The 22,174-nt window shown below is 36.1% G+C and overlaps 1 long non-coding RNA gene across 1 annotated transcript in view; it reads left to right on the plus strand.

Annotated features, from left to right (window-relative positions):
- Positions 1-839: 839 nt before the first annotated feature.
- LOC140621446 (uncharacterized) overlaps positions 840-22,174 on the plus strand; it is a 349,277-nt gene continuing 327,942 nt past the window's right edge. Inside the window, exon 1 of the long non-coding RNA XR_012021127.1 lies at positions 840-1,292. This is a non-coding gene — a long non-coding RNA (uncharacterized lncRNA). The remainder of the gene's footprint in view (positions 1,293-22,174) is intronic.

The following is a 22,174-nucleotide window of genomic DNA, read 5'->3' on the forward strand; positions in this document are numbered from 1 at the left end:
TCTGATATAAAAACGAGTCATAAAGGAAAAAAAAAAAGTGGGACCCTCTAGTTCTACATACTGTTTTCCCTCTGCCCTGGAGCTTTCCAGCGCTGCTGGATCAAGAACTTGCTCTTCCCCTGTCTTTCAAGCTGGGTTTCTGGGGATGGGTCTGACGTGCTGATTCTCAAGTGTGTGTATCTGGGGGAGATGCTTGGCCCCCAGCTGGGTGCTGGGCTTAGTATGAGTGTTTATCTCTTGAGGCCTCTGTCCCCTGGCGCCCCGCTCCTCCCAGGCACACAGCAACACAGGAGGAACAGCACCAATGTGGCTGCCAGACCTCCAGCTCTGGAGTCAGCTCACTGTGAGTAACTAACCACAGTCTCCCAGTCCTCACTGGCCTAGGTGCTTCTGGAGCCAGCACCGGTGCGGTGACCTGCACAGCTTGGGGACACCCAGCGGCAGGAGAGTTCTCACTGTCCTGTGCTCTCCTCACTTCAGCCTGTCCCAGGGGGACAGCAGGATCACCAGCTTTGTCCACTCAGACACCCTGGGATCTGGAGCCCTGTGGGCTGAACTGCACTCCCAGCTGCCTCTCCCAAAAGCAATGGGGCTCAGCCACCTCCTCCCAGTGCCGGCCCATGTAACCCACTGGCTTTTTCCAAATGCCTCAAGGGCTGTGCGCTCAAGCCCTTGAACGATATGGGAGGGTGGTTCACAGTGCACTCCACACCTCCCCGCCTCCCCGCCCCGTCTGCCCGCCCTTCATCGTATAGTGTCTCCGGAAACCTGGAGGCGTCCCTGCCCTTCCTATGATTCTGCCCGATTTCCCTGCAGAGCACTTTTCTGTCTGGGAAAACTTCGGTGCGGATTTTTAAAGTTCCTGCTTCTCTAGGGCTGGGTTTTCCTGTCGGCAGCTCTTACCAATTTGCCTTAGCCCAGCTCCTCGTGCGCCCCCTTCCCCACTTTATTATTTTTAATTTTTTCTTCTTTCCTACCTTGTTAGAAGTGAAAACTTTTCTCTCTGTAGCATTACAGCTGTTCTCTCTTTAAATCACAGGTCAAATTCATAGGTGTTCTGGATTTTTTTTTTTAAATTTTTATTTATTTATTTACGATAGTCACACAGAGAGAGAGAGAGAGAGAGAGAGAGAGAGAGGCAGAGACACAGGCAGAGGGAGAAGCAGGCTCCATGCACCGGGAGCCCGACGTGGGATTCGATCCCGGGTCTCCAGGATCGCGCCCTGGGCCAAAGGCAGGCACCAAACCGCGGCGCCACCCAGGGATCCCTGGATGTTTTGAGTATTATCTAGGTAAGGTTGTGGGGCCAGGTAAGTTGAGGACCCTACTCTTCTGTCGTCTTCCCAAGAATCCCAGATGATGGTTATTGAAGAGGGCACTTGTGATGAACATTGGGTGTTGTATATAAGTGGTGAATCACTAAATTTTATACCTGAAACTGATTTTGTCATATATGTTAACAAACTAGAATTTAAATACAAAGTTGAAATTAAAATAAAATGAAAATATCTAAGTTAGAATAATTTTGTTTTCAATTGACTACATGCGATGTTTGAAAGAGGATTTCTTATATTTTGTATCTGTATTCTAGAGAAATAAAATTCTGGCTTTTAATTCTGTCTAAAATACTATTTCACCTTCAATCATATGAAGGAATTGAAACTTTTGTGTAATTTATTTAATGTGTAATTATAAATCTGAACTATTAATTTCAGTATTAAAGTTATAATGTCCTCTAGCAGTTGCTTTTCTAATTCATTACCATGGCTTTATAGATGTAGAATAGGGCATAGAAGATGCCCTATTAGTCAACTCTATTGTTCTGTTTGATCCCTCTCCCCAAGTCTTGTGCAAATGGTTCAAAGCCCTTATATTCTGATTCTAGCTCCTCCACCTAATATGACCTCTTATCAGAACACTTCAGAATGCTAATGCTTCCAATTCCTTCTGCTCAATAGTTATTTCTCTCCAAACCTTTAAGGTTTGTGATTGCGAGGCATGACCATCTCTTTTGCTTCAACTTCCTTCATTTTGTGAATGCTTTATTATAAAAACATCTGTGCTTAGTTTCACTTTCCTTCTTCTTTTCTTCATCCCAAGTTCCTGAATTCTAATTACTCTTATAAAATATATCAACTGGTTCCGTTTTATTATCCAGTACCTGAGGGCATGCTGAATTACCACAGTTTGGAAGCTATCCATTAATGCAATTTTCCCTTATTTATAAGCCTGCTTTGACCAACCCATTTTCAGAATTCCCACTGCATATACACTCTATTCTTACAATGTGATTCTTAATATATTTTTGTCTTTCACTTTCTCTCATCCCCTTTACTTCCAACAAATGTTTTATGCAACTAGTAGTATTTCATTGTTTCCCTTGCTTTGTTCTCTGCCAACAATGTTACCAGATTTTGTAAGTTTGGATCATATACTATGTGTAAAATGGTATCTCACTGTGATTTTAATTAGCATTTCATTAATTGCTAAATGAGTCAGGCATCTTTTCATGTGTATATTGGCCATTGGTGTTTTCTCTTCTGTGAAATTCTTTTTACTCACATTTCAAACAAGCTTTTTTCCCTATGTAACCTAGATATTTTTTCCTTTGTATTTACATGTCTTTGACATTTTCTCCTAGTTTTTGTCTTATTTCTTACTCTTTTTTTAATGGACTGAAGTTCTTAATTTTAATAGTCAAATTTATTAAACTTTTCCTTTTGGCTAATACTTTTGCTTCCTTTTAAAGAAAATCCTCCATCCTGTGAACATAAATGTTGTATCCTATATGTTTTTCTAATACTTATATAATTTTGCCTTTCACAATTAAGTTCTTTTTCCCTCTGGAGTATACTTAGTATATCATGAAGTAGGGATCCAAATGCATACTGCCACATTTATGAAATTATGTAAATCAGAATTTCTTTTTCAACATATTATATTAATAAGAAAAGGGGTTCCCAGGTGGTTCAGTTGGTTAAGCATCTGACTACTGATCTCAGCTCAGGTATTGAACTCAAGGTCATGAGTTCAAGGCCTGCATTGAACTCTATGCCCAGCATGCAGTCTACTAAAAAAAAAAAAAAAAAAAAAAGAAGATATGTAATACAGTGAATTATGTGTATTTACCAATCATGGAAGCGTTGGAGTAAAGGGTTCTAGCTTGGAATCCAGGAATTATCAACAAACCAATGTATACATAGCTAAGGAAATAGCAACCTCTGCTACAATCAGAAAGAAATAGAATAAGAAGCTTTTGTGACACTGTTGTCTCCAGGATAGAGCTGCATTCTGGGAATAAATTGGCTGCTTCATGAACTATTTGGTTCAAGGCATCCAGTATGATGATATGGAAATCATACTGGATGCCTTGAACACAAGTATTTTCTCTGTCCTTCATTTGGTTCTGAATTTAAATTTCATGTCAATCAACTAATTGGTAAAAAATGAACTATATCAGGACCGTAGCTGCAAGAGAGTTTAATGAAGTTTGGTATTTAACTTCCTAGGTGTTATGGTACAGAAAGATACACTAGGAGGCAGTAAGAATGGCTCTTGATAGTCAATCTACTATATTCACACCAATAATAAAACGTCTCAATTCCACTTATTGAACTGTACATTTGTTCCTTAGTAAATTATAATGTTATTTGAGTTATACTTCAAATTTCATATATTCATAGCTATCTGGACCCTATTCATTTCACAAATAAATTTATCCTTGCATCGAACCACAATGTTTATTTTTAAAATTTTATTTATTTGAGATAATTATTTATCATGAGATAGCAGGAGATGGGGGAGGAAGAGAGAGACACAGGGAAAAGCAGGCTCCCCACTGAGTAGGAAGCCTGACATGGGGCTCCACACCAGGGCCCTGGGATCACGACCTGAGACAAAGGCAGATGCTTAACTGACTAAGCCACCCAGGTACCCAAAACCACAGTGTTTTAATCACTAAAACTCTGTAATATAGTCTTGATATCAGGTAGAACAAACATCTCTTTTATCCCAACACATATACTTATTCTTCTTCAGGAGTGACTTAACTATTCTTGAGCCTTGTACTTATATATAAAATGTAGAATCAACTTTGCAAGGTCTTAAAAAACTGGACTCACATTGAATTGAACAGGTATTATCTAATATCAGGTACCTTTATCATATCTTTTGAAATGATCATAGGGGTTTTCTCCTTTAATTGATTAATATGATGATGCACATCAATAGATTTTCTAAAATACACTACTGTTATATTCATACAAATCTTTTTAAAAGATTTTATTTATTTATTCATGAGAGACACAGAGGGAGGCAGAGACACAGGCAGAGGGAGAAGCAGGCTCTCTGCAGGGAGCCCAACGCGGAACTCGATCCCAAGACCCTGGGATCACTTCCTGAGCCAAAGGCAGGCGCTAAACTGCTGAGCCACCCAGGGATCCCCTAGAAATCTTTTTTAAGATTGAAATGATTTGGGTAGCCCTAGTAGCTCAGCAGTTTAGCGCCGCCTTCAACCCAGGGCCTGATCCTGGAGACTGGGATTGAGTCCCGCATCGGGCTCCCTGCATGGAGCCTGCTACTCCCTCTGCCTGTGTCTCTGTCTCTCTCTGTTTCTCATGAATAAATAAATAAAATCGTAAAAAAAAAGATCAAAATGATTTGCTCCTTGAAATTTGTCTAAGATTCTCCTATAAAACATGTTACGCAGTTTACCCTTGAACAATGCAGGAGTTAGAGGTGCTCACCCTCCATGCAATTGAAAATCTGCATGTAACTTTTGACTCCCCCTAACACTTAATTACTAGTAGTCTACCATCGACTGCATGCTTTTCAGATAACATAAACTGTTGATTAACAGATACTTTGTATTACATACTATATTCTTACAGTAAAGTAAGCTAAAGGAAACTGTTATTCAGAAAATCATAAGGAAGATAAAATACATTTATAGTAGTGTACTATATTTATTGAAACAATCTGCATATAGGTACACCCTGAAGTTTAAGTCCATGTTGTTCAAGGGCCAATTGTACTATAAAGCAAAAGTGAAATTATTTTGAAGATGTGACTAAGGGACTGGATCAGTTAATTTTGAGTTACCAAAGGAAGAGTTCCCTGTGGGTTTGATCTAATCAGAAAAAGCCTTTTTTTTTTTTTTTACTGTTACTTTTATTTTTTATTGGTGTTCAATTTACCAACATACAGAATAACCCCCAGTGCCCGTCACCCAATCACTCCCACCCCCCGCCCTCCTCCCCTTCTACCACACCTAGTTTGTTTCCCAGTTAGGAGTCTTTACGTTCTGTCTCCCTTTCTGATATTTCCCACACATTTCTTCTCCCTTCCCTTATATTTCCTTTCACTATTATTTATATTCCCCAAATGAATGAGAACATATAATGTTTGTCCTTCTCTGATTGACTTACTTCACTCAGCATAATACCCTCCAGTTCCATCCACGTCGAAGCAAATGGTGGGTATTTGTCATTCCTAATAGCTGAGTAATATTCCATTGTATACATAAACCACATCTTCTTTATCCACTCATCTTTCGATGGATACCGAGGCTCCTTCCACAGTTTGGCTATTGTGGCCATTGCTGCTATAAACATCAGGGTGCAGGTGTCCCGGTGTTTCCCTGCATCTGTATCTTTGGGGTAAATCCCCAACAGTGCAATTGCTGGGTCGTAGGGCAGGTCTATTTTTAACTCTTTGAGGAACTTCCACACAGTTTTCCAGAGTGGCTGCACCAGTTCACATTCCCACCAACAGTGTAAGAGGGTTCCCTTTTCTCCACATCCTCTCCAACATTTGTGGTTTCCTTCCTTGTTAATTTGCCCCATTCTCACTGGTGTGAGGTGGTATCTCATTGTGGGTTTGATTTGTATTTCCCTGATGGCAAGTGATGCAGAGCATTTTCTCATATGCATGTTGGCCATGTCTATGTCTTCCTCTGTGAGATTTCTGTTCATGTCTTCTGCCCATTTCATGATTGGATTGTTTGTTTCTTTGGTGTTGAGTTTAATAAGTTCTTTATAGATCTTGGAAACTAGCCCTTTATCTGATATGTCATTTGCAAATATCTTCTCCCATTCTATAGGTTGTCTTTTAGTTTTGTTGACTGTATCCTTTGCTGTGCAAAAGCTTCTTATCTTGATGAAGTCCCAATAGTTCATTTTTGCTTTTGTTTCTTTTGCCTTCGTGGATGTATCTTGCAAGAAGTTACTGTGGCCGAGTTCAAAAAGGGGGTTGCCTGTGTTCTCTAGGATTTTGATGGAATCTTGTCTCACATTTAGATCTTTCATCCATTTTGAGTTTATCTTTGTGTCTGGTGAAAGAGAGTGGTCTAGTTTCATTCTTCTGCATGTGGATGTCCAATTTTCCCAGCACCATTTATTGAAGAGACTGTCTTTCTTCCAATGGATAGTCTTTCCTCCTTTATCGAATATTAGTTGACCATAAAGTTCAGGGTCCACTTCTGGGTTCTCTATTCTGTTCCATTGATCTATGTGTCTGTTTTTGTGCCAGTACCACACTGTCTTGATGACCACAGCTTTGTAATACAACCTGAAATCTGGCATTGTGATGCCCCCAGGTATGGTTTTCTTTTTTAAAATTCCCCTGGCTATTCGGGGTCTTTTCTGACTCCACACAAATCTTAAAATAATTTGTTCTAACTCTCTGAAGAAAGTCCATGGTATTTTTATAGGGATTGCGTTAAACGTGAAAAAGCCTTTTAAAAGAGAGTCTACCAGGGCACCTAGGTGGCCCCCTGCATTAAACATCTTCCTTCAGCTCAGTTCATGTTTCTAAAGTCTTGGGATCGAGCCCTGCATTGGGCTCCCTGCTCAGTGGGGAGCCTGCTTCTCCCTCGGCCTCTGTTCCTCTCCCCACTTATGCTCTTTTTATTACTCTCTCTCAAATAAATAAATAATAAAATCTTAAAAAAAAGAAAGAGGTCTACCATCAGTTTGTTCTCTGTATTTGTTAGTATGATCCTACTTTTTATTTGTTTTTTTTTTTTTTAGATTCTACATGTAAGTGAAATAATATGCTATTTGTCTTTCTTAGTTTGACTTATTTCCCTTAGCATAAGAGCCTCTAGGTCCATCCCAATTGTCACAAATGGCACAGTCTTATCCTTTTCTACAGCTGTGCAATATTCACATGTGTGCGTGTGTGTGTGTGTGTGTGTGTGTGTGTACCACATACTCCTTATTCATCTATCAATGAGCACTTAAGTTGCCTCCTACTATTGGCTATAGTAAATAATGCTTAAATAAACATAAGGGTGCATTTATATTTTTAAAATTAGTGTTTTCATTTTCTTTAGGTAAATACCCAGAGTAGAATTATTGCAGAATATTATATTTCTACTTTTAATTTTTTGAGGAAACTTCATACTGTTTTCCACAGTAGCTATACCAGTTTACATTCCCTCCAACAACACTCAAAGATTTCCTTTTCTCTGCATCCTTGTCAACACTTGTTATTTCTTGCTAGAGAGGAGGGGGATAGGAGGATAGGATAAATGGGTGAAAGGGAATGATACAGGGTTTCAATTATGGAGTGAGTAAATCATGGGAATAAATAGCATAGGGAATATAGTCAATGATAATGTAGCAGTGTTGTTCAATAGTGTACAAATGGCAAACTGCAGCTACACTTGTGGTGAACAGAGTTTAATAGTTCCTTTCTTTTTAGCACTGAATAATAATCTGTTGACTGAATGTACCACAAATTTATCTGTTCATGTACTAAAGCACATCTACATTACTTCCAAGTTTTAGCAATTCCGAATTAAGCTGCTATGAACATCTGTTTGCAGGATTTTTTTTTTTTTTGTGGGGGTGGGAGGCATGTTTTCAACTCCTTTGGGTAAATGCCAAGGAATATAATTGCTGCGTTGTATGGTAAAATTATGTTCGTTTTGTAGGAAATTACTAAACTTCTTCCAAATGGCTATACCATTTTGCATTCCCACTGATGATGAATGAGGAGTTCCTGTTGCTCTATATGTTTGTTAGCATTTGGTATTGTCATTATTCAAGATTCTGGCCTTTCTAATAAGTGTGTAGTGGTGTTTTAAATTTGTGTTTCCATAATACCATGCAATGGAACTTCTTTTCATATGCTTAATTTCCAACTCTATAACTTCTTGATGAGGTGTCTATTCAGGTATTTTGCCCATTTCTTAATCATGTTCATTTTCCTACTGTTGAGTTGTAAGAGTTTTTTTTTTTTTTTGTGTGTGTGTGTGTGTATACACATACACAAGCACACACACAAACATATATATATATATATATATATATATATATATATATATATATATATATTTTAAGATTTTATTTGAGGGAGAAAGAATAGGGGGAGTAGCAAAGGGGGAATGAGAAGGACAAGAAAACTTTGCTTTGAATGTGGAGCCTGACACAGGGCTCAATACAGGAACCCAAGTTCACAACCTGAGCCAAAACCAAGAGTCTGATGCTCAACCGAGACACGCAGGCACTCCAAGAGTTCTTTGTATATTTTTGATAACTCTTTAATCACATATGTATTTTTGCAAATATTTTCTCTTAGTATGTGGCTGTCTTATTCTCATTCCCACTCAGTGTCTTTTATAGAGCAAAAGTTTTTAATTTTAATAAACTTCCTTGTATCAACTATTTATTTCACGGATCTAGTCTTTGGTGTTGTATCTAAAGAGTCCTCACCATCCCCAAGATCAAATAGATTTTATGTTATTTGAAGAGTTTTACAGTTTTATATTTTAAATTTACATGTAAGATGCATTTTTAAGTTAATTTTTGTGAAGAGTATAAGGTTTCTGTTTAGAATCATTTTTTTCAATGTTAATTTTCAATTGTTAAAGCACCATTTTTTGAAAAGATAAATTTTTTTCTGTTGTACTGCCTTTGCTCCTTTATCAAAGATCAGTGGATTATATTTATGTGAGTCTATTTCTAGGCTCTCTGTTTCATTGATTTGTCTATTCCTTGACTGATACCTTTGTTTTGGCTACCTTAGGTTTGTAAAAAGTCTTGAAATTGGTTGTATCAGTCCTCCAACTTTGTTCTTTTTCAATATTGTATTGGCTATTCTCGATCTTTTGCTTGCTTTTTATTCTGAATAAATTTTGGTTTTAAGTTTTTGTTTATCCGTTATCTAACTTTTGGTTTGGAAATAATATACTACTACTCTAAATCCTGCTTGCTTCATTTCCTTTATAAATTAGTTACATTTGAGATTTTACCATACAGAATTACATTAGTAATTCAGAAACTTAGGTTGCTTAATTTTTATTTCATAAAAATTCATAAATCTCCTGAATTATATGCTATTTTTCAGTTGCATTCCTTTTTTATTCCAATTATTATTAATTTTCATTGACAAATTTTCTTATTTATGTATTTGTTATTTTTTTTAAGATTTTATTATTTATTGATGAGAGACACAGAGAGAGGGAGAGAAGCAGAGACACAGGCAGAGGGAGAAGCAGGCTCCCTGCAGGAAGCCCGATGTGGGACTCGATCCAGGGACTCCAGGATCACACCCTGGGCCGAAGGCAGGCACTAAACCCCTAAGCCACCCAGGGATCCCCTTCTTTTTCTTTTAAGATTTTATTTGAGAGAGAGAATAAGTGGGGAGAGGGGCCTAGGGAGAGGGAGAGGCAGACTCCTCACTGAGGAGGAAGCCTCATGTGGGGCTTGACCCGAGGACCCTGAGATCATGATCTGAGTCAGATATAGACACTTAACTGATTGAGCCACCCAGGTGCCTCTATTTGTTATTCCCTTTTTTTTTTTAAAGATTTTATTTATTTATTCATGGGAGACATAGAGAAAGAGAGAGAGAGAGAGAGAGAGAGGGAGAAGCAGGCTCCATGCTGGGAGCCCGACGTGGGATTCGATCCCAGGACTCCAGGATCACACCCTGGGCCAAAGGCGGCGCTAAACCGCTGAGCCACCCAGGGATCCCTCAGCCACACAGAGATCCCCTTGTTATTCTTAATGACTACTTTTTCACACTTTCTCTCTTGGGGTTATTTTTAATTCTTATTGGAGTATGTAAGTTAGGCATTCCTTTAGTGAATTTTAGTTGGTGATAAACTCTTTTACTTATTTTGAATAGATTTGTGTGTTGCCATCATTCTTGAAAGAGGTTTTTGAATATATAATTCTGTAGGATAAGATCAGGGAAGTCTGTAGGCTAAGAGTTCATGAATATAACTGCCATTTGGGGCTGATGCCTCTCATGTAGACAGTGACTCTTGGGTACTTTACATGGTGTTCCAGGCTATTGAAACAAAGGATTTCCTTAGAACTGGATGGAGAGGAAAGACCTGGAAAATTAATCCCCAACTCATAACCTACTAATGGAATCCTCTTAAAAAGGAGGATTTATTTCTTTGTGGAAAAATATGATTACATCATCCTTGTCTGGATCCTAGACATATTCCCTATGATGTATCCACACAGATTTTTTTTTAATTTATTGTTTTTGTTTTAATTCCACGATAGTTAATGTACAGTGTTATATTAGTATCAAAAGTACCATACAGTGTTTGAACAATTCCGTACATCACCTAGTGCTCATCACAAGTGCACTTCTTAATCCCCATCACCTATTTCACCCATCCCTCCACCTCCTCTCTGGTAATCATTAATTTGTTCTCTATAGTTAAAAGTCTATTTCTCGATTTGTCTCTCTACCTCTTTTTTTTTTAAAGATTTTTTTTAAATTTATTTATTCATGATAGTCACACAGAGAGAGAGAGAGAGAGAGAGAGAGAGGCAGAGACACAGGCAGAGGGAGAAGCAGGCTCCATGCACCGGGAGCCCGATGTGGGATTCGATCCCGGGTCTCCAGGATCGCACCCTGGGCCAAAGGCAGGCGCCAAACCGCTGCACCACCCAGGGATCCCTCTCTACCTCTTTTATATTTCCTTTGCTCATTTGTTTCTTAAATTCCACATGAGTGAAATCAGATGGTATCTGTCTTTCTCTATTTTGCTTAGCATAATATCCTCTAGCTCCATTCATGTCATTGAAAATGGCAAGATTTCATTCTTTTTATGGCTGTATAATATTCCATTATATATATTATATATTGCATATATTATATGCATACAGAATATATATATACACACACACATTCTTTATCCATTCCTCAGTTCATGATTACTTGAGCTGCTTCCATAATTTGGCTATTCTAAATAACGCTGCTATAAACATCAAGGTACATATATCCCTTTGAATTAGTGTTTTTCTATTTGGGGGGTTAATATCCAGTTGTTCAATTGGGTTGTAGGGTAGTTCTCTTTTTAACTTATTGAAGAACCTCCATTCTTGTTTTCCACAGTGGCTGTACCAATCTGCATTCTCACCAATAGTGCAATAAGGGTTCCTTTTCTCCATATCCTTGCTAACACTTATTGTTTCTTGTGTTTTTGATTTAAGACATTCTGACAGGAATGAGGTGATATCTTGTAGTTTTGATTTGCAATTCCTTGATAATAAGTGATGTTGAACATCTTTTCATATATCTGTTGTCTATCTGGATGTCTTCTTTAGAGAAATGTGTTTTTATGTCTTCTGCCCATTTTATTTTATTTTTTTAAAGATTTATTTATTTATGATAGACATAGAGAGAGAGAGAGAGAGAGAGGCAGAGACACAGGAGGAGGGAGAGGCAGGCTTCATGCTCGATCCCAGGACTCCAGGATCGCGCCCTGGGCCAAAGGCAGGCGCCAAACTGCTGAGCCACCCAGGGATCCCCTGTCTTCTGCCCATTTTAAATTGGATTAGTTGCTTTTCAAGTGTTGAGTTGTATAAGTCATATATTCTGGATTACTGGACATGTCATTGGCAAATATCTTCTCCCGTTCTGTAGGTTGTGTTTTAGTTTTGTTGACTGTTTCCTTGCCTATGCAGAAGCTTTTTATTTTGATGCAGTCCCAATAGTTTGTTTTTATTTCTCCATGGGGAAGTTATTTCTGATATTAGTAAGTGAAGCTAGTATAGAAATTTGACCTAATTTAAAAAATTTTTTAAAATTTTTATTTATTTATGATAGTCACAGAGCGAGAGAGAGACAGGCAGAGACACAGGCAGAGGGAGAAGCAGGCTCCATGCACCCAGCGCCCGATGTGGGATTCGATCCCGGGTCTCCAGGATCGCGCCCTGGGCCAAAGGCAGGCGCCAAACCGCTGCGCCACCCAGGGATCCCTAATTTTAAATTTTTTTAAAGATATACTACCGTTTAAGCCATATACAGAGGAGTTTTGAAAAATTATTGATTATGTGTGCAAGAAGTTGCTTGACTACTAATTATCACAGTCTGAGAAAAGCCATAGGTTGATAGAACCATGAGAGTGGAAGGATTCCTAAGCATTTGAGTATGTGTTTGAGTAGTAGATCAGGAAAGATGGGTAACCTTAATTAACATAATAAACTTGTGACAATAAGAAAAATATTTTCTATTTATAATAACCAGTTACATCCAACTTAGAAGTTTTATATGTATGTATGTGTACAACACCCTTTATTGAACCTATATTTATTGATATATATATATATATATATATATTTCAGTATAATGGTTCTATGGTACATTCCTTAATGGAGGCCTTCCAGACAATGATGAGGTGTTTTAAATTAAGAATGCTTTTTAGGGGATCCCTGGGTGGCGCAGCGGTTTAGTGCCTGCCTTTGGCCCAGGGCGCGATCCTGGAGACCCGGGATAGAGTCCCACGTCAGGCTCCCTGCATGGAGCCTGCTTCTCCCTCTGTCTGTGTCTCTGCCTCTCTCTCTCTCTCTTTCTTTCTCACTGTGTGCCTATCATAAAGTAAAAAAAAAAAAAAAGAATGCTTTTTAGTTAAAAGTTTTTCCTACCACAGTTCATAGAAAAGATGGCTGAACCTATGAGGGATATGTATCTGTTTGGAGTTGACTTGGGACCTGGTAATAACACAGATTCAATATTTTTCAGGGTTCAAGTCAAATAATTAGATCAATGGCAGGCAATATAGCATATGGAATTGTAAATGAGACTTGCTCTTCTAAGGAAAGTGCAGACAAGAGATTGCTGGATATAAAACAATTCCAAGTAGAAAACGACTCAGTGTAGGGAAAGGAAACATGATATAGGAAAAATAATTATTTGCTTTGGAGACTAACCTGGACACCAAATTTTTTTGTTTTTTAAGATCGACTGATTGATTAATTCATGAGATACAGAGAGAAAGAGAGGCAGAAACATAGGAAGAGAAGCAGGCTCAATGCAAGGAGCCCATTGCAGGCCTTGATCCCGGGACTCCAAGATCATGCCCTGGGCCAAAGGCAGGCGCTCAACCGCTGAGTCACCTAGGCATCCCCAGACACCAAACTTTGAACTACTTTTTAATGACTTGGAAAATAAGGTATTTTATTTTTTTGTGTCCCATATCTTATATAAAACTAAACACATAAACCAGTCATTATAAAACTTACCTCAAAGAGTTATTGTGAGGATTATAGGTATTAGAAGAACAATATGATTGGTACATAATAAGAATTGAATACACTGCAGTTGTTTCTTTTTGCTCATCACTCACATGGATTTTAGAAAGCTGTGGTCTTTGTGATTAATAGATGCAGCCTAACAGACATCTCTATCTCTCTGCCTCTTTGTCTTTGTTTTTCTGTCTGTCATACACCTATACAACTAAAACTATATATTTATATTCATATTTTTGTGGCATTTTTCTCGAGTCTACTAAAATAAATTGATCTTTTATTTTTTCCAGAAGGAATGTGAATCTCTTCTAAATAGTATTTAAAAATTTTAAAACATAGTCTTTAATATATAGTATTATTTTTATTGCTGGGAACTGGCTATAAACTTATTTATATAGCAAAACATGAAGTACCCAGTATATTTAAGTTTGTGAACCAAATGTATCATTGAACATAACCCCAGAGAAAGAACAAATGATCAAATACCTACCTCAGTTAAGTTTCAGTTACAAATTCTACTGACTTATGCTTAGACTTGTTGGTTACCTTTTTGATTTATCTAATGAAGTAAAATAGAGTAAGAAGTCTTGATACTTAAGTTCGTTAGATACTCTTTCAAATTCAAATTCTCTATTTAAAGGGAAATGACATTGTAATTGAATACTATCTTTACTCATTATATAAAAGCACGCTGTGGTGTCATTCCAACACTTGCTTTTCATTTCCACACATTTGTGCATTTACAGAATTATTGAAAAAAGAGATAATGGAGGTATAAAATGAACAGAGAAGCTAGATTTTGTAGGCAATAATAAGTCATTCAATAAGTCAAAAATACTTGCAGAGAAATTATAAAGATTATCTACTTCTCTATTTATTTAATGATATCTATTAAAGAAGGTTTAAGTTACTACGGTTAAGTGAAAATGATTAAAGCAAGTATCCCCGCAAGGTCATTATTAGAATCAATATCATGCCAATTAGTAATATGTATTATTACATTTCATGTGCAACTTGATTCCCAGGCTGCCCGATATTTTTTGTTATTAATAAATACTGAACATTTTTAATATAATGGCATTTAATGTTATATGCGCAATGCTATTTATTCAATGTATTAAAATATCTTATTTACAATTTAAAAATCTAACTTTTCAAATAAGGTGATGATTATCTTCCTCATATATTTATTCTTTTTTTTAGATTTTATTTATTTATTTATTTATTTATTTATTTATTTATTTGAGAGAGAGAGAGAGTGAATGAGAGTGAGTAGGGGAAGGAGCAGAGGGAGAAGGATAAACAGACTCTGTGCTGAGTGCAGAGCCTGACACAGGCTTGATCTCAAGAACCTGAGATCATAACTTGAGCTGAAACCAAGAGTTGGACACTTCACCCACTGAGCCACCTAGGTGCCCCATCTTTATACTTTATACATTTATGTGCCTAGCATGGAGCTAGGCACCAAAAAGCTCTCGATTTAGTGTGATTTTATATATATATATAATATATATTAATACAGCTATGTAAGTAATTATATACAGGAATGCAATATTAAGAAGAAAAAGTGAATTAATTGGCTTAAATCTACAAACAGAGCCTTATATATTATTTGACTAGGTGGCAGATGTGATAGATTGAATGCTAGTTCCACATGTTTACTCCACACCCTTGCTATTCCTACCTGGTAGACAGAATGATATCGCTGCCCATTCTTTGGCCTTAGCTACATGATTTAATTTTTGTCAACTAGATGTTAGAGGACTCAATATAAGTGAAGGCTTCAAATGTGTGTACATATTTGGGCTGTCTTGCTGGGCTCTGACATCATCATGAGAAAAGCATAAACCATGTCTGCCCCTTTAACCTGGACTATAATATAAAATACTTCTAAGAAGCATACTTGAACTTGGGCTGTAGCCCAGAGCCAGGATGGCTAAGGTCCAGTTAAGCCCAGCTAAAATCAGCCAAATCCCACTGGCACATATATCTCTGAGTGAGAAAAACAGACATTTATTGTAAGAAGCCACTAAACTTTTGAAAGTGTTTGTTATATGTAATTACTGTGATTACACTATCACAGTATTACAGATACTTAGGTAGCTTAAACTATCTGTAATCTCTATTCATACAGCTATCTGCATTATCTGTATCTGTAACATAATTTTTTTAAATAGAAAAATATTAATGTATAACAAGATTATTAACTGGCAAAATTTTTGCTCCCAAAGGGATATTTGGCAATGTTAGAGACATTTTTGGTTGTCACAAATCAGGAAGTGCTGCTGGCATTCTGCTCAGAATGTCAATAGTGCCCAGAATAAACATCGTTGGTTTATAAATTTATATTAGATATTGAAATAAATCAACAATACAAGAAAACTATATAAGAAACATAATTTTTAAATGCATGGTTTTAAATGGCTGACCAAATTTAAATTGTTCACCAAAAAACTCAGCAGTGTACCCACTAAATTGCCATATATACCAATCCTTCTCAATTCCATTGTTTCTTATGATTCTTATTCATTCATTCATTTAGAATATTCAGCCTTGGAATAAGCAGCCTATTCCAACATTACTTGTGATTTCAATATACCTTGTACACTGCTACCAGTTTAATCTTTCATAAAGTTCCATTTGACTTTATGGCACAAAAATTTTGCATAGGTAATTTTTATGATTTTCAAAGTATTTCATATTTTGACTAAACTTGATTCTAGAATTTCTCCTTCAAAAAACTCAGACCCACTATTTCGCATACTTTGTGCATAGTAATTACTCATTTATTCTCACATTGACCCTATTTTTTTGTTTGTTCAAGTTGAATCATGTATTCAAAGCAGTTAATTTCCTTCAAAAGGAAGGCTTTAATGCATTTGTGTATATGTAGTGTAAGTGTACACAAAGGTGTGTGTGTGATATGTTAATAGGTAAGTGTGTGTGTGTATGTGTGTGTGCTTGAGCGTTGGATATGGTTTTAGGACTGCATTACAGTACCTTCTCTATTAGTCTGACATATTTAATTTATTATCTGCTTCTCTCTGAATTTGATATATACAGGAAAGAAAAATCTGGTAGTTAAACATGATAAAATACTAAAACTTGGATAATAGAAAAAATCTTAGGACAGAGTATAATGATGTGTGTAGAAGGATTAAATATAGCACTGCAGAGTCAAATTTTGAAATGGTAATTTCAATGATATAAGCCTGTCTTTTTTTTTTTTTTTTTTTTTTACCATAAATACTCTAAGTAAAATTACATTGTGTTGATGAGGAGGGGACTTAAGGTTGCATTTTTAGTCAAATTTGAATCAAATCTTTCTCTATTATAGCACTTATTATAAGTACATTATTTTTGTCAATTTATTTGTATCTTTTCCCGTTGTGTGATAGTCTACACAGCAGCTACTATGTATGTGTTTATTCTGAATATTTATATCTATAATAATTTATCGGAAAACATGAATAATTGCAAGTACACAAGCATGTTGTTGAATTAGTGAATGCATGTTGTAGCAATACCCTTAGATTCCATGTTTTAAAATATGTCTTTAAAAATATATGGTAAGGGGATGCCTGGGTGGCTCAGTGGTTGAGCACCTGCCTTCGGCCCAGGGCGTGATCCAGGAGTACCAGGATCGAGTCCCGTGTTGGGCTCCCTGCATGGAGCCTGCTTCTCCCTCTGCCTATGTCTCTGCCTCTCTCTCTGTGTGTCTCTCATGAATAAATAAATAAAATCTTAAAAAAATATATGGTAAAAAGTCAGTATGTTTGATAATGTATATAATTAATCAACACAGTTATTTCATTAACTATTGACTTGAAACAGTATAGGTTCACCTTTAGCTTTTGCTGCAGTGTCTGATAGAATGTCTGAAATTATTCTATGCATATTTACACTGAGACATTTACTGCTTGGAACCAGTGGAATTTCTTAGAAGTTACAATTTTATAAACAATTCTAATTATTTTAGGTTAAGTATTATAGTGAACAAAAATTATTCATTATGAGATTTTCTCTGTTGTAAGATGGAGATCAAGGCATCTTTTTTTTTTCAAAAAAATTATTTATTTATTCATGAGAGACAGAGAGAGAGGTAGAGATACAGGCAGAGGGAGAAGCAGACTCCTTAAGTGGAGCCTGAAGTGGGACTCAATCCCAGGACCCTGGGATTACACCCTGAGCCAAAGGGAGATGCCCCACCATTGAGCCACCCAGGTATCCCAAAGCATCTTTTTAACTTGAAAATTTTGTAAATACATATAAATAGAGTTCTTTTAGAGAGAAATTTCTGCTAAATATCTGAATTAGTGCTGTTATTATTGGAATTTCTTAATCTTTGTGATACATTAAAATAAAAAAATATTCATAATATTCAAGAAAACTGCAAAATATTTTTAAATCAATATCTGTGGATTGAGCATGTATCTGATGTTGTGGCAAAGTTAAGTACATTAATAAAAGCTGTCTTTATACTAATAAAAACAGAGTATTTTTAATTTGAATAGTTTAAAATTAAACAGAAGTCAACAGACAATACTCTAATACACAAATATTAGAATGCAATTACCACTAAATTGTAATGTGAATACAAGATTTAGGGGAATATGTGAAACGCTGAAATTTATGTACTTTACTCTTTATTTGATTTCAGTAACTATCACTATATTTGAAACATTGTTTTTGGCATGAGAGACTCCTAACTCTGGGAAACGAACAGGGGGTAGTGGAAGGGGAGTTGGGCAGGGGGATGGGGTGACTGGGTGAGAGGCACTGAGGGGGGCACTCATGGGCACTGATGGGATGAGCACTGGGTGTTATACTATATGTTGGCAAATCGAACTCCAATAAAAAAATATACAAAAAAAGAATTAAATTCTCAGTCCTTAGATATGTATTATCCTATTTAAATTCTTCCTGAATATTAAAATACTATGGAAAATGCTCTAGAGTTTTACAATAAATAATTCATCCTGAGAGGCATGCATTTTTATTTGTGTGACATCCAGATCTTCCAGTCAAAATATCGATCAACTTATTGGTAGAAAATGAACCATATCAGGACCCTAGCTGCAGGAGTTTATGAAATTTCCATGTCTCTGAAGTATTTAATTAAATGGAATTTTTAAGAGCTGCTTTTTAAATATATATCAATTTGTGACCCTACATAACTTAAATAATGGAGTATTTTTGAAAAGTATACCTTTTCCTATTTATTAAAACAGAGTTATTTTCTGAGCTAATAAATGTTTAGACCAAATTACAGCAGACAGATTAATGATAAAGTCTGGATATTGGTTTGTCTTCAAGTCACCCAAGCAGAAAGAAAATGAAGGTAGCAGAGTTTATGATAATTCACAGAGGAATCAAGAGTTCTTCAAACCTGAGAAAATTCCATTGTTTTTAGGGAAAGTGGGATGTCCAGTAGGACACAGAGATACTCTAGAATTGAGCAACTACTAAAAATGTTGTGAATTAAAAATTAAGTTGCGTCTGAAACTGTTAGTATAAAACTGCAATACATCTTAATATATGTTTTCAGGATATCATCATAGCAATTCCTTTTTAGTGCAAACCAGCTGGCTGAGACATATCTGCAATTTTACTATAGAAATTAATGACACACAGAATTTGAAATAAACTCCACTTGTTTAGAATATACATATACATTGTATTCATGTTCACCTCTATGCTTTTCCTATGTAAGTTTATTCAAGAAAATTAAATTTAAAGAGATATTTTGGGCGATGGATAGCTACCCTGCTGCTCCTCAACTATACTGGCCATTGCCTTCAGAAAAGTCTAATAATTACAAAACTAAATTTCCTACTTCCAGGAGGGAACCCTTATTTTAAGAGATTATAGAAGTAGAATGCTTTTCCCTTCTTCCCCTTTAGGTTCTTTGTCTGATCTAATAATTGAATTGACTTAAAATGGAATAAAGGGAGTTACACAAATTTCATACATATGGGAGCTCCATAAAAATATGAAGCCCGAGGGCAAGTCAGGCAATTAAAGCTTACATGCCATCCTGAGCTAAGGAATGAGATATGGGCCTGTAGCTTCAGTGGGGAGGAGAGCAATTCACAGGACAGTAAAAAAAAAAAAAAAAAAAAAAAAAAAAAAAAAAAGGAGATATTTGGTAATTAAAATTAAAAGTTTGCCCTGTCATGCAGATAGGTCTTCCAGATAAAAAGTTATCTCTAGTAATCATAGCTCTTATTCTGATATAGGTCCGCTATATAAATTCTTTTAAGTTAAAGAAGTTAAAGAAGAGGTAAAAATTTTTCCTGAGTTGGCTGGGGTTTGATTGCCATCAGCTCAAAATAATCCACATGCCACTATGGCATATTTTGGGGTAGCATATTCTGCTCCCCTTCAAGATACATTTACAAAATTGCTTCAATTACCTACAAATATCATAAGGAAAAGTGACAGTACTGCATAAGCAAAGAACTATATCACCAGAAGTTAGAGGAAGAATGCATTTTGTATCCAACTTTAACTGATGAGAATGAATAACCAGGAAAAATGTTACAGAGAATAAAATACCAACAAAAGACTCCAAAAGTGACAGGAGGAAAATAAGGAGTTCATCATTCTAAATTCCATGAGAGAACACTAGAATAAATCAGGAGAATCATGCATTATGTGGTAACTTTTACAATTTTATGCTTCTTTACACTTTTTATTAATTGAATGACAATTTCCATTTACTGTGGAGCCCTGGGAAATTCTGACACAAGTGAAATATTCTGCCTCTCAAAAGAGTGAAGGGTAACTTCCCTTAAAAAGAGAAATAAAAATAAAGATTATTATTAGGACATTAAATGCCAAAACCAAATTTTTAAAAAATTATCCTGAATGAGAAAATCTTTTAATTTACAATCATTTAGAAATTAGTAAGTAGATTGCAACTTCTGATCTGAGAAAATGGCTGCTAGACCTATGTATGCTTCTGACATTCTGATTTGAAGAGCAACATCATGACATGAGCCAGTACACAGAATCATAAAGGGTTTAAATAACTAACACATATTCTCATGAACATATACATCTATGGTGACATTTTTTTTCTATGGTGACGTTTTGAAGTATAATATCTTCAACCTAAGCTAGCTTCCAGCTAGGGTAATAATATGCCTGGCTACAACTGAATAGTATACAACTTATACTGTATGTTTATTTAATTCCTAAACACTTTCATCTTTGTGTGCCTTTTCACTCACATCAGTATAGTTTTGCAAAATATTATGGATTTTGAGTTTTGGGCTATGAATCTGTGTTCTAATTAAGAAAAGGTGAAAAGAAATCATTAGACAATGAGCTTAAAATATTTCAGTGGAATACTTATTGTAATTAGAGAGAAAGCAACATATGACATAGAGGATAGATTGCCTTTTGTAAATTTGACTCCAAAACATAGTTAAATTAGTATTTTACTTTCAGCTTTTTTTAAACCACTGGCGGGGAAACTAAGAGCAATTGGCGAAACCTGGCCTACTGCTTGTTTTTATGAAAAAGTTCTTTTGGAAAAGTCATGTTGTCTATGGCTTATTTTGCACACAATGGTATTGCTGAGTAGTTGTGTCAGTAACTTACTCCATTTGGGCTGCTATAATAAAGTATGATAGACTAGGTAGCTTTTAAATTTATTTCTCATAGTTTACAAGGCTGAAAGTCTGAGATCAGGGTACTCAATGGTCAGGTGAGGGTCCTCTTTAGGTCACCAATTCCTCCCATATACTCACTCGTACAAGAGGCTAGTGAGCTCTCGGTGGTTTCCTTTACAAGAGCACTACCAAAGGCCCCACTTCCTAATACCATTCTGTTGAAGACTAGAATTTAAACATAAATTTTTAAACATAAATTTAAACATAAAATTTAGGGGAAAACAATCATTCAGACCATAGCAGCCAGAGACCATATGGCCTTCAAAGCTGAAAATATTTACTATTTGGTCCTTTAGAGAAAATAACTGTTGATCCCTGCCCTAAACCATCAAAAGACAAGCATCAGTTCTTTGCCACACCGTTTTGATAATAATCTATAATTATTTTCAAATAATACATTTCCGCAAGTTGAGTGTGCATTCTGGAATGTTAAAAAGTCATTTGCGATGTAGATTCTTGTACCTCGTCTACCAGGTTGACTTTTGCAAACAATATGAATGTTTAGAAAGTAAGTAAGTTCATTGAGAAAAAGTCAATGAAATAATGTTTGTAACAGGACTGAGAAGATATATAGGATTATGAGTACATCCTGTGGTCATTTAATAACACTATCCCAGAGTTACTAACATCTGAAATTTGACATCATCAGTATGACTGTACACTGGAATTCACTGGTCAGTCCAATTTTGCTGCCAAAATGGCAGTTTGAGATAACTTGGATGCAATCAATATGGGAGGGAATGAACTCTTGTAGTTTTTTTCAGTTATTAGGTTAGTAGATAGCCTAATGAAAATTTTTATCTAATCAATGGTCTTAGTATAGACTGATATCTAGTTGTTTACTTTTTCCTCTGAGGTATTTGTTAGATGTCCCCTATATGTATTATATTGTGTTAGAAGCCATGCCACTCTGATGCTTTTCTGATAGCTGAGCCACCCCCATTACACCTCTTGAGACTGCTACTAGTGCTGTTTTCAGTTTATTTTTGTGTTTCC

The sequence above is a fragment of the Canis lupus genome, chromosome 30, assembly GCF_048164855.1.
Source record: "Canis lupus baileyi chromosome 30, mCanLup2.hap1, whole genome shotgun sequence".
Classification (NCBI taxonomy): domain Eukaryota; kingdom Metazoa; phylum Chordata; class Mammalia; order Carnivora; family Canidae; genus Canis; species Canis lupus.